General features: G+C 41.8%; 1 protein-coding gene across 2 annotated transcripts in view; it reads right to left on the bottom strand.

Annotated features, from left to right (window-relative positions):
* The window catches only part of LOC119492547 (netrin receptor UNC5C-like), a 232737-nt gene that overhangs the window by 121109 nt on the left and 95144 nt on the right, over positions 1–16484 (bottom strand). The window lies entirely within an intron of this gene.

Consider the following 16484-nt stretch of genomic DNA (forward strand, 5'->3'; position numbering starts at 1 on the left):
GCACAGTGTAAAAAGATGTATTTGTACCATCGACTCCTGACTCTTGACTGTCTACAAACAATTCCTCTTTTGTGGAGCAATCACAGACTGTATATAAGAAGTGGGCATAGTCACCGTGACGTCACCCATTGGTTTGTGGACTGCTGCTGCTTTCGCCATCTTGGTTTTTGCAACCAGAAATGACACGAGAGGGTGGAGCTAAGTACAACTGAACGCTGAATAAGACATTTTAGGCGACCAAAATGTTACAATTAACTTTCATAAAATGAAAACACACTGTGAAAGGGTTAAAGTTGTAAGATGAAAACACAGACAACTCCCAGACCGGACAGAGCCGTGGAGGTGACCTGTCAATAACAAGGTAGCCATGCCTTAAAGCATACCCTGCTTTATGTTCTATTTGACTCTAAATGGGACCATAATTTACTAAATGAACATCATGGTGTATTGAAGAAGACTTGAAACTAGTGATTGAGACCATAAATTCATGTTTACAATGTTTACTGAGGTAATACATCAAGTGAGAAGTACGGTCATTTTCTCATAGACTTCTATACAATCAGACTTATTTTTGCAACCAGAGGAGTCGCCCCCTGCTGGCTGTTAGAAAGAATGCAGGTTTAAGGCACTTCAGCATTGGCTTCACTTTGCAGACCCCGGAGTTACCCACTGTGTTGCACGTGCCACAAACTGAACCACTATTTTAGCACACTTGCATGCAAGAAACTGAACAGTCAGGTGAGGGATAAAAGGAAAATCTAGACTTCTATACAATCAGACTTCTTTTTACCCCCCGCTGGCTATTAGAAAGAATGCAAGTTTAACACACTCCTGCATTGGCTTCACGCTGCGATTCCACTGAAATTACTTTGTTTTGCCATGAAATTGCACTGTTTTAGAGTGCTCATTCGGCCAACCCTAAGGGCACCAAGAACTTTATCCTCCTTCTCCTCCTCCTACATCCTGCTCTCTCTCCTCCACTGTCCTTTCAGTCTGACCAAACTTCACGCCACCCGTGGCCTCAATCAAAGGGACACCAACAATGTTTTGTCACCAGGTTGCCAAGGTCACCAAAACACAGAGGATTACAAGAGCAGGTGGGAGGGAGAGGCTCTTTTTTTCCCCTCCGATAGACACGCTTGCACACAAACACAATGCACATTTTCTTCTAACTTGTAATTTCCCTCCACTCCATCATCATCCAGTTTCATTAAGACCGTCTAGACCTTTTTCTGTGTGTGATTGCCTCACCTGGAGAGCTGTGACTCATGGGAAAAAAACATTTTAACACACAGAACATTTTTGACACAGCTTCAAGGTTTTTCATCCCTAATGAGTCATGGCTACAGTCACACATAAACACTCCTACGAAAACAAACACACAGTATACAAAAAAGCAACACATAATTGTGCATTTAAATGTGCGCACACACACACATTTCTCTACACTAGCTGTGTGTGTAGTCCTTATCTTGGAGAATAGCTGTGGGCTACGAGCTAAAAGCAGCTTAGGTAAAACAACAAGACACAAATAGGGGAAAAATGAGTAGGCAGCGTCCCCACTTTGATGTCACGAAGCTGACATTTTCTCTCGTAGTTCTGTAATTAGTTCTCTGAGAGTATGAAAATTGGTAGACGTTTTCACAGCATAATTTTATTATCTGTGGGAAATTTTCTCCCACTCTCGGTTATTTATCCAGCGTCATATTCACCCATTTCCCCGTCAGTCTCTTTCCCACTTGCTTCCCTGCCCTCCTCTTTCTCTATTGCCACTTCTTGTTACATTATGTTTCTCCACCACTCTCCTTTACACCCTCCTACCCCGCCCTCCAGCTTTCACTTCACCCCCAACACCCATTCTCACCCTCATCTGTCATTCAGAGAGCTGGGGGGGTTCATTGCTCTGGAGCGACAGCTATAAAATATTGATTGGCACAAGAAACATGATAGCCAGAGAAAAGGGTGGGTGGAATGGAGAAAAAGGGGAGGGATGGAGAGAAATTTCTCCCATGAACATAAAGCTTCATCTCAAAAATGACAACTATTCTCTTCTGTTTCTCTCCTCTCCTCAATTGTTTTCCTCTTCATCCTTCTTCCTAAACCTTCTCTTCCTCTTTACCCCCACCGCTCTCCTCTGATCTCCTGACAGAGTGAATTACTGGTCCTAACAGCCCAGCTCATAAACGTCTTGCCTGAATGCTGTCATCAGTAATGGACGGCTGTAGCGGAACAATGTCCAGGTTCGATTTACGCCGTGTAGTAAATATGCACCAGGGGCAAAAAACACATTTATCCCCTCGTTCGCGCCCGTTGGCCTGCCCACTTCGGGAAACCTACAAACCCAACCAATAAATGTCCGTAAATCTGCTAAGAACGATGTCATCAGAAGTGGTCAATCATGCTCAAGTGCCAGTGACAATGTGAGCTGATCTATCATATGGATCGAGAGATTGATGGATAAATGACAAGGAGCAATAGAGAGGTAGATGAGGGAGGAGAAACATAATGAAATGGGATTCTATTATTAACATTAGTGGACATGGTCTTTAAAAACAGCAAAGAAGAGAAGGCTACTCATAGACATAGATTTGGCTAAGGACGGTATGGACATGTCTCTGTCTTTACTAATATTTTTAACTATCTCAAACAATCTTGTCATTTTAAACCTGCAGTAGGCAGAATGTTTTTGGCATCACTGGGTACAAAATTCCATAATAACCTTTCAGCATATTGTAATTCAAGTGTTAAAAAATGTAGCTCCGGCTGGTGGGCGGTGCTTAGTATTACCTCAACTGATCTCAAATGGCTGCCGGGTCACAAACTTTCTCATTTAAAGCTAAACAGTACACTAAAAGATGTTTCTGAAAACATTTGAGGCGAGAAATAGGCATTACAGTAACAGAATGTTGATTAATATTTGATCAGCGCAGCCTAGTTCGACTGTATGGCAGGAGTTTGCGAGTGATAGACAGCTGCTCAGAGATGGAGAGACTCCAGCTCAGCTCTGATTGGTTGTTTTCCTCGTGTCTGTGAAATCCTGCAGATGCCATAATAGGAGCACTGGAGGACACAGAGACACATGATGTTTTTCAGATTACCTGTCTCGTGCAATAGTGTTTGGATATAGTGACCTTTTTATAAAAATAACATTTTTTTTAATCATATTTGCTCCAATTCTACCCACTGCTGCTTTAACTCCTAGTAGTGATACCGGTAGAGTCTGTGCAGAGTTTCCAGGTTTGTGTTTTTTCTGTACTACTTTGATGAAGAGTGAAAGAGTAAGATATGGGGCTACTCTCAAATTTAAAAAAAAAAACCTCCGCCCTTGAGGCCACTTAACAACAGTGCTGATCCCTAACACCGTAGCGTCTTTTGAAACAACAAGTATTTGTCACAACTCTGAGGCTGAGAAATTTAGAGGTATGCAACCGTGTCTGCGTCCTAAAGCAAACCAAACGTAGCCATATAGGGTCAAAATGCCTCATGGGTAAGAGCATGGGTTTATGTGTCTGCGCGAGTGTGTGTTAGGGTTTCGTGTTCTTGGTAAGTGGTCTGCGATGTGTATCAGTGCAGTAGCCGTGGAAATCATGAGATCATACTTCTTGCCCTCTTATCAGCTAGTTAGAATCTGCAGCAGCTGCGAAAACACATACGCAAACAGAGAAACAGGCACGCACACTCACACACACACACACATTACTGTAAATAGACACACACTGTTAAAACCAGTACCAGTAAAACCCTTCACCCCTAATCCTCTGCGGCAACCACTATCAACAACACACACATAAACAACTAAGAAAACAATAGTGAAACGATCCCTATCTATCTCAGACACTTGTGCTGCCAAATTACACAAGTCACACATATAGACGGGTAAAAAGAAAACACTCACACACAAAACACAAAGGTGCAAAAACATTTGTGTACACTAGACCAAAAAAAAAACAAAACATGGGCTCACATATTTCTCCTTTTTCTTGCTATCTCTCTTCCTCTCAGTGTCTCTCCTTTCCGCCTCACAAACACACACATTGTTTCACCAACACAGGATAATACAAACACCCATTCTTGGCGGTCATATTACCCAGAACTCCTGCCCACAGAATGTCTGCCCACAATTATCCCCCAAAACATAAACACATTCAATTGAAAAGATCTATTAGAATCTTGAAAGGGTTTGAGGAGTTTAGGGCCATTGAGGGAGAGGTGGAAAAGGAGAGAGAGAGTGAGGGATGATGGGACAGCAGGGAGCTCCAGAATTAGATATATGAACACACACAGACACTCACACAGGAAAACACACAAATGCGTATTGGCACAGAAAAACATACAAACAGAAAGCATGCAAGCAAACCCACAAGAGCGGGTCTTCATCCAAGCATGCACTTAATCATGACACACAAAACATGCAGCACACATACTACGATAGGGCTGTGCAATTAATTACATTTCAATTTCAGTTACGATTTTGTCTTTCAACGATTATGAAAACAAGATAATCAACATATAATGATTATTGTGTCTTATTTTATAAATCCAGTGCACCCCTTTCCTTTACAGCGGTGCGCTTTCACCCCGCTCGGTGGGTCAGGAAGAGCCGCTCGGTGTGGGTGGATAGGAACTCTACCCGGCGCTGGCTGGCCTAGAACCTAGAGATGGCCGCTACAAACGGAGTGAAAGTATCCTGCTCCATACGCAGATTTCACAAACACGGGACGAGAGAGAGTTGACAGACAAGACAATGGCGGAGGATTTGGTGTCAAAGTGAAAAGCAATAGCGACTTTTTGGCAATACTTTGGATTTAAACCCAATGCTATAAGGGAACCATGACGTTAATGAGGCAATTGCCATGTGGAGGACGAAGCGGTCACAGCCGCTGTGCGTGGCGGCGCCAGGTGGAAACCCTGTCTCATTTACCATGCTTGGTCATCACTATTCATATCTATACAACCAATGTGTTTATGATTAAATTGTTTACAAGAGCACAAAGTTTGTTATAGATCTCGCCTCTTAATTTTGCTCTCAAAATGCACCAGATTGATGCATTTAACTTTAAAAAGTAGGCTGCTTTCTAAATGCATGACGTTTCTAAAGTCAATGAGTGATTGTGTTAAATAATCGTGATGTCAATATTGACCGTAATAATCATGATTATGATGTTTACCATAATCGAGCAGCCCTATACTAGGATCACACATGCTATAGCAAACAGAGTGATGAGATGGAATAATCTGATCACCTACACAGCAGCACTTCACTTTCTGTAACTCTATGAATACTATGAACTGCTCGCTTTCTTCTGCCTCTCTCTTTGTCTTCAGCTCTTTCATAATTTGCTGATATTACTGCTTTTAGAAAATAACAAATGAATTTTATAATTATTTCTTTTAAAACACTCCATTGGGGATTCAGCGCTCAAGTGTTTACTCTTCCACTATTCAATTATTCATGCTTTGAAACAATAGCTATACGTACGTGTGGGTAAGATTTTGTTCAGTTTTGCCTCGAGATATACCTGTGAGTTAGACATTTTCTATTTATAAAGGCATTTAGAATATTATTGTTAGCAGTATGTTGTATGCTACTGCACCTCTAGGAATGTCTTTGTTGGAAAGAAGATTTACTGAGATGAGCCTTTTCAAACTATCTGAATAATACTGATTTTTTTCTGTCCTTTACTGGTAATTCTTTCAGCAGCGCATGTCATTGTATTTTTGCAAAGCCTGTTTTATTCAAGGAGTTTAGTTTTTTTTCCTGTGTTGCGAGCACAAAAGAAGAAACCAAATCACTCATTGGAACAACTTCCATTCACAGTCTGTTATGTCAAGACATTCAGGAACTGTTTACAGCACCAATGGACACAAAACAGTTCCAGTAATCATAAGCTTTTAACCTTCCCATCTTTCTTTGTTTTTCCATTCCTTTGTGTATTTGAGTTTTTTTTTCTCTCTTCCATATCCAGAGTTGTTGTCAGATGATAAGTGCTTCAGATGACGGTGACAAAGCAAAGAGCAGCAAAGTTATGCTGGTTCACAAAAGCCATGATAAAATATACGCTGCCAGCATGCAGGTGTGTGCATTTCTCAGAGTCAAATCTGTTTATGAAGAAGACATCAAGGGCGGGTTAAGTCAGTTGAACTACTTGACATGGCATGCCAGCGAATTAAACAGCACGTCCAGGAGAGTCGTATCCCTTTTGAAACAAGACACCAGGCGACCACGCATCATCTGCACCCATCGGAAACTCAATCAGCCGCTTATCCTCAATCGGCACTTTGATAAAAGCCACATTATTCAAGACACGAGCAGACATGCAAATTGAGAGAACTTAATCACTCCATTACCTTTGTCCAAAGGGATCACTGCATGTACATATATTAGTAGTAGTATGAACTTCTTCTTCGTCAGTTTTGTTGGGAGGTATTGATTCAACTCTAAAGTCCTTTTTGTCCCTGTAGTTTGTGGTGATGTGTTGAACTGCTGCGTTGTTTCTCATATTTGGCTGTAGATTTGTTGGGTTTTTAGATTTAATCTAATACATCTGCATTATTTCACATGGGAGATGAGTTCCTCAAAGAGTGGGTGGCTAACCATGCTGACAGAAATGACCCTGAGAAGAAATAATATAGCATGCACAGCACACTCCTCGTCTTAGCCAATTATATATCTACCAGGCTTTCAGCGCTATACTAGGCAATTCATAATGGTACAAAGTACTTGAACGCTAGAGTATCTCAATATGGGAGCAGACTGCGACAGCTGGTTGGCGTCCTCGGACTTTCATTGTGTGTGACATGTAAGGCCCCGGCTAAAGCCTGGAACTAGATTTATGACCCCACCTACAGAGGGGCGACTCTGTCAGGCCACAGCTGGCCACAGTTAAGAAAGACGCAAAGAGAGGAATAAATCTAGGGTCTCCTGGTGGCCTGGTGGTTCAGACGCATACAATAATATACTGCAATCAAGTCTACACAGTAGGAAGAATTCCTCATAGTGCATAGACTCCCTTGTGAGAGCGAGGTTTGCATAAAAGAAATAGGGAAAATGTAAGAAAAAAACAAAAAAGAAAGAGAAGTGGCAAAGCATTTTGTGAAGAAATAATATAATATACTCCTTCCTTAGGTCCTTTTTTTACTCCTGAAGTCAGATTTGTATTTGATTACCGTTCTATCTACAGTAGCGTTCACATAAAGCAACAAATAACATTATGAATAACTTTTTTATATTCAAATTGTGTTGTTAAAATTGGATTCATACATTGTGGCATAAAGCTCATTTAATTCACAGTTGGAATAATAACATTAGAGTCGCACACACACCAACAGACACATTTGGCTCGAGCTACTTACAGTATATGAATACAAAACCCTCAGAGTGCACACACACACACACACACACCCACACACACACACACACACTGTGTGTCACTGCATGGCTGTGACATGCATATTTTATTTATTCCCAAATTATAATTCTGTAAGCTGCATTGCCTCCAGTTATCAGGTCAGAGCACAGCCAAAGTGCATATTAGTGTGTGTGCGTGTGTGTGCATGTTTGTGTTGTGTGTGGAAGGAGGAGAGCTGTCAGTGTGCATGCAATATTAAACAGGAATACTGTAAGTCAATGCAATGGTATACGTTTATGCATTTGTATGTGCATGTGCACTTATGCAAATGTTTGGTGTGCATCTTATTGCCTCCATAGTTGAATATTACGTTTATTTTGTACATCTGAATGTGTGTGAATATGAAGTAGGTGAGTATTTAATGTTTTATAGCAGCATTCTGGAGGCTACACAGAGGTCAGTCTATAATAGCTTTGAGTCTCTCAACAATTACTTCTTCTGTGTACTTGTGTGTGTTTTGTACCTGCATGTATGTTTATTTCCATGAGTAGTTCCTGTTCTATTTACCTCTTTTTAGTTGATAGAAGTCCAAGTTATGGCTTATATGTGGGTCTAACATCATGCTGAAATTTATATATAAATAACTATAACTATAATATATCAGTTACTATTCATTTAGGATGTTTTCTTTTATGTTGTGTCTGAAATCATTCACTACTCCCTACTCACTATCCAGGGAGTTCTATATAGTGACTCTATATGATGTCGCACAATTAAAACGTGTCAGATCAACGTCGGCCCGTAGACCATCCATAATGAATACTGACATGCATTTTTGTGATAAATACATATGTAAGCTATTTTGTTGAGTTGTCTCTTAGCAAAATGCTCTGAGTGGATTTAAGTTTCCTCTGGTAAGCAGTGATGCAGTGTATATGTGTATGGCTTTTATTGTGAAAGGTTAGAGTTAATTGTGAATATGGAGGCAATAAGCATATTTTCCCAACTTAATAAATACAAAGTACTTTGTGGCTGTTTGTGTTGTGATGCGCTGCTCTGCTCACATATTATTTTCATGCCACAACTCATGGATTTGTCTCAATCGCGCTGCATCATCTCTCCTCTCGTCCATCCTTGGCCATTTTTCTTTCAAGGCAATGCATGATGGTATATAGTGCTCGGTTAGTGACCATCGCTGTCCACTACTTTTCACAATGCATTGGGTGATACTTTGAGTCCACTACATAGGGTATAATAATTCTCACTGTACATTCAGACAGCACTACAAAATGGTGAACTCGCTATATAGTCCAGTGAGTAGTGAGTAATTTTGGACACAGCCTTAGTTTTTAGCCGTGCTAGTGGCATGGCACTAGGGGTGGTTGGCCCACCACTTTAGTCTAAATACCTCAACAACAACTACTGGATGGATTGCTATGACATTCATGACCCCTATAAGGGATGAAGCCTACTGACTTTGATGAGCTCCTGACTTTTAAACCCATTTTTTCAGCAGCCGTTGCTTCAAACTCCAATCAAGCACACTAATTATATGCCAACAATTTCAGACAACAGGCAAACACATCAATGAGGTTTGGAGTTTCTGCAACAGTCCAGTGAACTTGAAAAAACAACAGAAAAGATTTTGCTTAAAAGCCGATTTAGCTAAATCAGAACGATGTGATTCTCTTTGTATCGTGAGGTCACAAAGCTCCGGATGAAACGAGAGTTATTAAACGATAAACGGGTGAATGAATAAAAAGATTTATCATCAAGAAAACAAAACATCTCTTTACTGCACTTGACTCGAGGCGTAAACACCGTCTCAGACGCTGCTTGGTTGAGATCGAAACTAGCACACCCACAGTTGGACATACATCACACGTATATGCAATTGGGCACAGTCACATTTTAAGGACATGCACGGCTCAGGAGCAGCTGATGAGTGGGTGTTTGCAGGTAGGCAGTGTGAGAGCACTCAGTTGCTGTTTTTCATGGCCGTCTCCGCCAAACATTACATGCACACGCAGACACACACTTCACAGGACTGTATGTGCATCTATGGCTGCATCTATTGTTAGTTCCTGCAGTAATGTACAGCTTTGCTGTCTTCCTCTGTCATTGTCTTCTCAGTCTCTCTCTCTTCTCTTTGTCTTACTATCTCCCTCAAGCATGTCTCCTTGCTTCAAGCATCTTTCTGCATGTGATCTTTTCAGCTATCTCTTCTTCACTCGACAGGATTTTTGGAAAGCAGCTTCCAGAAGGAGAGAAAAGCGGAGAAAGAGGGTATACAGTATACTACTCCATATGAAGAACTGGGGAGCAAGTACGCCTCGTTTGTCCTGAAATGGCTCTTGAGCCGGCGCTTATCTCCAGTTTCTGTGGCGCGAGTCAGCTTAGATGAACTGCTACACCTCACTGGACAGCACAGGGATGGTCCAAAGCAAGAGGTTAATATCCGATTCCTCTCTTTCAAGGTCGAGCGCCAAGCGAAGAGGCTTTGGTTACGTTTTTTCCGTATGTGTCTTACATATGACTCGGTACGTGGGCGTCACGCTATCAGCCACCGTGATCACGGCGAGGCCGGCTGAGAACCAATCTGTTTCGGCCCTCTGCTACGCTGTGGGTTTCAATTCCACCTCCTACTCCTGAACTAGGTCACCGGTGTGAGATCCAGTCATGGTCGACCATTTAGGGCAAGTTTCTTCCCTCGAACTCTCCTCAGTCACACTCGGTAACAACCAGACCACACCGAACTCATGCAAAGAGGAAATTTGTCATATTCCAGAACTAGCCCTAAAAAATTCACACGTTTCTTTTACCAAACTTAAAGCACTGCAGTTTACAAATCATCACAAGTGTAATGCGCAATACTGTTTCATCACAGGGTCTGTCTGAAACTGAATAATGCGGTAATATCGCAGTAACGCCATAATAAGAAAGAAATGCGTTCGGGAAGGAGAGAAACAGATAAGCAAACCACATGGACAGCCAGAGAGAAATAATAATAGTCATTTCACAATCGTGAAGAACAGTTATCAGCTCTGTAATGCACAAGTCTCACTTTGTATTACACACACACACACACAAATGTACGCACACCCCACGTACCCACATGCAGATGGAATATCTCATTCATATGCATAGTCTTATGTAAGCTTGTGGGGGTACAAACTTGTGCGAGTTGCTGTGTAATGTTATCTTCCAGATGGATTTTGTCTCCCTTACCCCGGGCCTGAGGGAAATGCACGGCTTCGCTTTCATTCATGTTGTACTATCACAGCTCAGCATCGCTATTAATACAAGCAGCCGGCGCGGGGCAGTGCATTAGAATATCAAAACACTGGCCGGGGAAGGACTTTCTATATTCGGGGAGATAGGATAATGTTTTTCTGGGTGGCTGACAACTGATAGTATGGCTGGCTGCTTGTGTGTACATCTGTGCTCCATGATCCACATCTCACTATCCACCTGGCTCTCTCTGTGTTCACCGTGTGTGTCTGCATATTTTCCACCTGTCAGTATCTCTCTGTGCAGGTCTATCTGTCTTTATGATTACTTTTTTTTTCTCTATCTGCCGTCCCCCAGCTCCTTTTCATCTTGGTCTGTGATGTCTTTCCTGATTCCTTTAGAAAAACCTGTTTATATTCACGTTTTCGGTGCACCTTTCTCTTCTTTTTTTTCAGTTCCTTGCAGCCTAGTTTCGCTCTCCTTTTGCTTTGGAGGACATAAATTCAGCCATGCGTCTCTCTTTGGTCACTTCCCCCTGCAGGGGCGCATTTCACAACGACCCCGACCCACCCAGCCACTCTTGAGCAAGACTACGGCTGCGTTCCAAATCACATACTTTTTACTTTTAGTACGTACTACAGCTGCCCTTACACAGTACGTACTACTGCATGCAGTATGTATACAATTGGGACATACTACACCTTACTTCCTCATAACATTGTGCCTTGAACTTTGACCCTCTTGCTCATATATCCACTGTGCAGAGGATTGTGGTTCAGATAGCTAGAAAAGCATGCTGGCTTGCATACTGCATAATGTGACCGAATGCAGTAGGACATCCTGGTATTTTTGGCATATTGGATTTGACATACTATGTATTGGGACATACTAAATCTTTTTTTCTGGCATACTAAACAGTATGTTAGTATGGGTATTGGAACACACAGTACGTCTCGTCTTCCTCACGGCTTTCATCATTTTTTCTTCTTCTATGTTTCCCATCCTTCCTTTCCTCCATCACATATCTCCTCCTCCTTACTGCTCCTCCTGTTTCCTTCAGAAAGGAATTAAAACGCCATGCTGAGCCCAGTTTATTAGATTATCTATTTGGTGAGGAGAAAGTGGTGCAACACACACACACACACACACACATACAATAAAATAATAAAGATGGCCTCAACTCAAATGATAAAGAACAGCTTACAGGCTTATTTCATTTGAAGATTTTCCCATATTTTGGCTATTTTATTCAGAGCTGAAGATAAAATTGGATCAGACATTTCACTGCTCATGCCGTCCTCCATCTGGAGACTCACTGTCTCTCTCGCCTCCTTATCCCTCCTCTCTACCGTCTCTCCTTAACACCCTCATGCTTTCCGACCGCACGACTCCGTTTCTTTCCCTCGCCGAGCCAAACTCTCTTTCTCCCCTGCTGTCTTCCTCTCCTCTTCTCCTCATTCTCAGTCCTCCCCTGCATCCCTTCTCTCTCTCTCTCTCTCTCTCTCTCTCTCTCTCTCCTTGGCACCTCTCCACACTTCCCGCTCTCATCTTCTATCCCCATTTCTCGCCTTCCCATCTTCACTCCTTCCCCAACACTTCGCCTCCCTGCTTTGCTCTCTGGCATCTTTTCACTCGCTGCCCCTTTTCCTCCAACCTCCTCCTTCTCTCTCCTCCCTCCTTTACCTCTTCATCACAAACTCTTCTCTTTTTTTCACCATCTCATTTGCTCTCTATACCCCCCCTCCCTCCTTAGGTCACTATAAATAGAGCCTCAAGGGGGTTTCATAATGGACTTCTGCCTCTGACCTTATTACAGACACATTACTGACCATACTTCTCTCTCTAGCCTTCTCTCTCTCTCATGCATACTCACAGACATACACAATTGTTTCTCCCATCTCTCCTTTATCTCAATAATGCGTATGCCCCCTTTACTCTAAACCATGGCTCAAGGTGGCAAATCTATCTTTCTCCAACGCCCCCATTCCATCTTTTCCGATTCGTTCTCCTACTCTTCACCACAGCTTCTCCCTTTGCCGTTTATTTTCACCACGTTTCGGTTCTGCGGGTCCCACATTTTGTCACAAATGTTTTCCTCCTTATCTTAACAAGATTTAACAACATTTGGGATTTGTTAGTGCATTATTTGTCTTCTCTAGGGGTTTTCTTCACATCATGAAAAACAGAAAAATCTTAATTTGTTCTTGAGCTAACATAAAAACACATCATTAGCGTTGCATTCTTCCTTGAAACGAGTGGCTCTGGTTGCAAGTTAATGAGCTAGCTCACAGCTAGTGTTACCCATTGGGTTTAATGATGAATGTTAGCAGCGCTAGCATGCCATTTTGGAATCTCAAGTGGCAACTTGTGGGAATTCTGGTCTGCCATGGTGTGAGCCAGATGAGGGAGAAAATACTGAAGTCCAAAATGTCAAGTTAGTCCTTTGACACCATCTCTGTTGTTTTGGCCCTCTTTCTGCCTGATCCTCTGCTGCCAGAGTCCTAATTAACTTTTATCTTGGGTCTGCTACCCTCACAAGTACTGCTCTCTGAAATGAGCTGCTCTCGAGCTTGTGGGAACTAGAGCAGTAGTTACTGAGCAGGGGCGCAACAATCTCAAGAGTGAGGCTGTGTGTGTGTTTGAGAGAGAAAGAAAGAAAGAAAGAGAGAGAGAGAAAGAAAGAGGGACAGCAGGAGAGAAACAGCCTTATTTTATTTTCAGCCTTATTTTGGTCAAATCCGAAGCCTTTATAAATTACACAATGGGCTTTGAATGGGTTTCATCTGCCTCTGGGGCGAAAAACATTCCCAGCCTATAAGAGACTGAATCACTGATAAATTCAAGTGACAAAAACAAATCTAAGTGGGCCTGAATGGAACCTGTCATGGGGGTTTCACAGTAGATGTCTCAGCCCGAGCACAACATGACCTGAGGGAGATGACACATTTGGACTGGGTTCAAACCTAAAGCATAAATATCACTATGACACGTTAAATGTCACAATTAAGTATGATTTTCAGTAATTCAATTATACATTGATTTACACTGATTACATTGGCATTCTCCTTGCCTCGTTTCATCTCACACAAATGCACTTCTGTGAAGTAAAAGAAGCCAACAGGTTATGACTTGTCTGCTATAGGTAACTCTGAATGTCTTCTGGATGGTTAGTCTTTGAGAATGTAAAGAGTTTGTTCGGGAAACCCTCATTAGAGGATTAGTGAAGATTTGGAGACTATTTACGAATGAAAAGTACAAAGATACTACAATGTTTGGATGTGGAAACCATTGTTTTAGATTTGGCCAAAAAAAGTGTTGTCGTTCTGGCTATAGGGCATAAATTGGCTTGGATGAGGCTAAAATTGCATTTCACAAAGCTGAATTTTATAGGTTTATTTTATTTTATATTTTACAAATTTTATTTTATTTGTATTTTTCGCAAATTATACTACATGAGAAAAATCCTTTGTACACTGTGGCTGATTTTTTAACCAGGACGACAAACTGTATTACTCCTTTCAACCTTGACACAGGTAGCGAAGACCACATCCCCGTTTTTTTCCGTCATGCCCCTGGTGTGTAAAGCCTTATGATCAATATGGTATAAGACTGGCACTGTATAAACAGAAACTTCATACATGATTCAACACATGAGCTGTGTTGACAGTGTATTTGCTATTCATGGCAAGCACTTTTGCATGAACATTAAAAATTGATTTCTAACATATAGTTACATCGAAGATGATTTAAACATTAACCTCAAAGCGCCCTCTCCGTGTTCATGGTGCAATAAACAGTATTGGTGAGCAGAAACATGTAGTTCCTGTCTCAGCGACGAGGAATGCGTAGAGTACGTGGAAGTGTCCTAGTTGTTCACTCGCACTTAAATTAAACACAGCCTCCAATTCATGGACTCCCCAGAGAAACACATAGACTCATGTTGGTGCGAGTAAACATGCACGCTATAGGAGTGCCTGAGCTGCCCTGTTGTGTCATTGGTTTGTTGACTGGTGGTTGATCGCTAACCATTTTGACATGTGGCCCAGATGCAACCCATTGATGCTGGTGAGCGCACAAACAATGGCGAGGCTCGGAGGCACGGGTACACAGTTCAAAGCTGTGAGAGACTTCACAAGCTCAAATGGCAGCCGGCAGTGAGACTACAAAATGTTTTTCAAGAAGCAGGGGGAATAATAAGTAACTTCTGCCAGCAAAGTCGCTCCACCTTGAAGAGATATCTCGACTTTACTCTGAAATATTTCCCTTTTTATCTTTCCTAAGCACTTGGGGCAGCAGAGTGGTGTCATAAGTGAAGGGGGACCAGCCTTAAAAAGGAGAGGAGTTGCCCTGTGGCTCCTTGTTTTCATGCTCTTCAGTAAGGGCTGCTCTATGACTGATGCTTTCTCTGATTTCTTTTTGGACCTGGACTGATCAAAAGATAAAGTTTCTGTGGCAAAAGCTTTAACTCAATTATATTGGAGAAACCTAAAAATCCTAGCTGTGGGAGTGAAATATTAATAAAAAAGAATGTCCATCAAAGCGTTATTAAAAAGGCAACAGGGAGGGACATTGAAGCTGTTCAGAACAAGTTCTTTTCAACTTTAGGAAGCAGTTATGAGACCTATATTATCTCTCCCAATTCAATTTGATATCGGTAAAAACCCGCCAACCATGCTACAAGTCATCCCATCTCAAAACAAAAAAATGACCTCCTGTTTTTACAATACGAGACAGCATAGCAGTAAATTAATCAAACTTAATCAGACTTCAGGTGGTGAAAAGGCTAAGGTAAAGATATTAGTACATCACTGAACATTAGGAAAACTACTGTGGTGGAAACATGGCTAGAGGTTGTGCGTTCAATCTTGGGTGATTCAATTCTAGGATTCATTTCCATGATTCATTTCCATTTCAGGCTATTCTGAAACACAATTTAATTCCATTTAACACAGAGTCACTGTGCGGTTAATTATGTATTTACAAAATCTCATATTAGCTGGTCAGAAAATAGATCCCAGCAAAGTATTAAGTTCAGACGGAGTTCATATGGAAAGGAGTTAACTGTATATGCATCATTAACTTTTACTTGACTAGTTTGGGGAGCAGATTCTTAACAGCCCGGTCATAGTGCTGAGGGACCCTCTGCATTAGTAACACATGGTCATACATAAACAAGAAGGTCAAGAGTTTAAATACGGAAACAGTGATTTCATTTCTTAAACATGTCCTACAGGGCTATCGTATACCTGAAGATCTGTCAATGACTCTCAACAAACTATTCTGGAAGATGAGTGGATATGAGCTGTTTTCCTTTATAAGCTTCTGTATATGCTGCTTTCATTATGCATTACACGGTCGCATGCAAACAAGATCAAGTTCAAATATAGAATTGCTAAGTGCTTGTTGCTCCTTTGCATCCTGCCTTCTGGGCTTTAAATTAACATTAACAGCATAAAAGGCCATCAGAGAGTATAGACATGCCAGGAAATGGCCACACGGCTGAGCAAACCAAAAAGGTTAGAAGTTCAAATCCTCAAGTGAACGAGTGACTGAGTCACTGTGTTTATACGTGGATCGGTGTAGAAGAAAAAGATGTATGGATACGTTGATAGGTTGGAAGCTGAAGTTGCCCCGGGGCGACCAGTGCTGCATGACTGGATCCTTTCAGCGAGGCCCCACACAAAGAGGCGCAGTGAACGGGGGAAATAACAAGAGGTTAGTTAGTTAACTGGGGTCACAAGGTCAAAGGTGATGAGGCTTTTAAGTGTGTGCGAGTGTGTACATTTGCGTGCACACTAAGTGAGTTATGTTAAGTCTGCATGTGTGTGAGTGTGTGAGTGACTGAGTGAGCCATAAAGAAGACGTGCTGTATGATGAAAGAGCCTCTGTGCAGGTGGACGCTGA

Source organism: Sebastes umbrosus, chromosome 8 (genome assembly GCF_015220745.1).
Source record: "Sebastes umbrosus isolate fSebUmb1 chromosome 8, fSebUmb1.pri, whole genome shotgun sequence".
NCBI lineage: Eukaryota > Metazoa > Chordata > Actinopteri > Perciformes > Sebastidae > Sebastes > Sebastes umbrosus.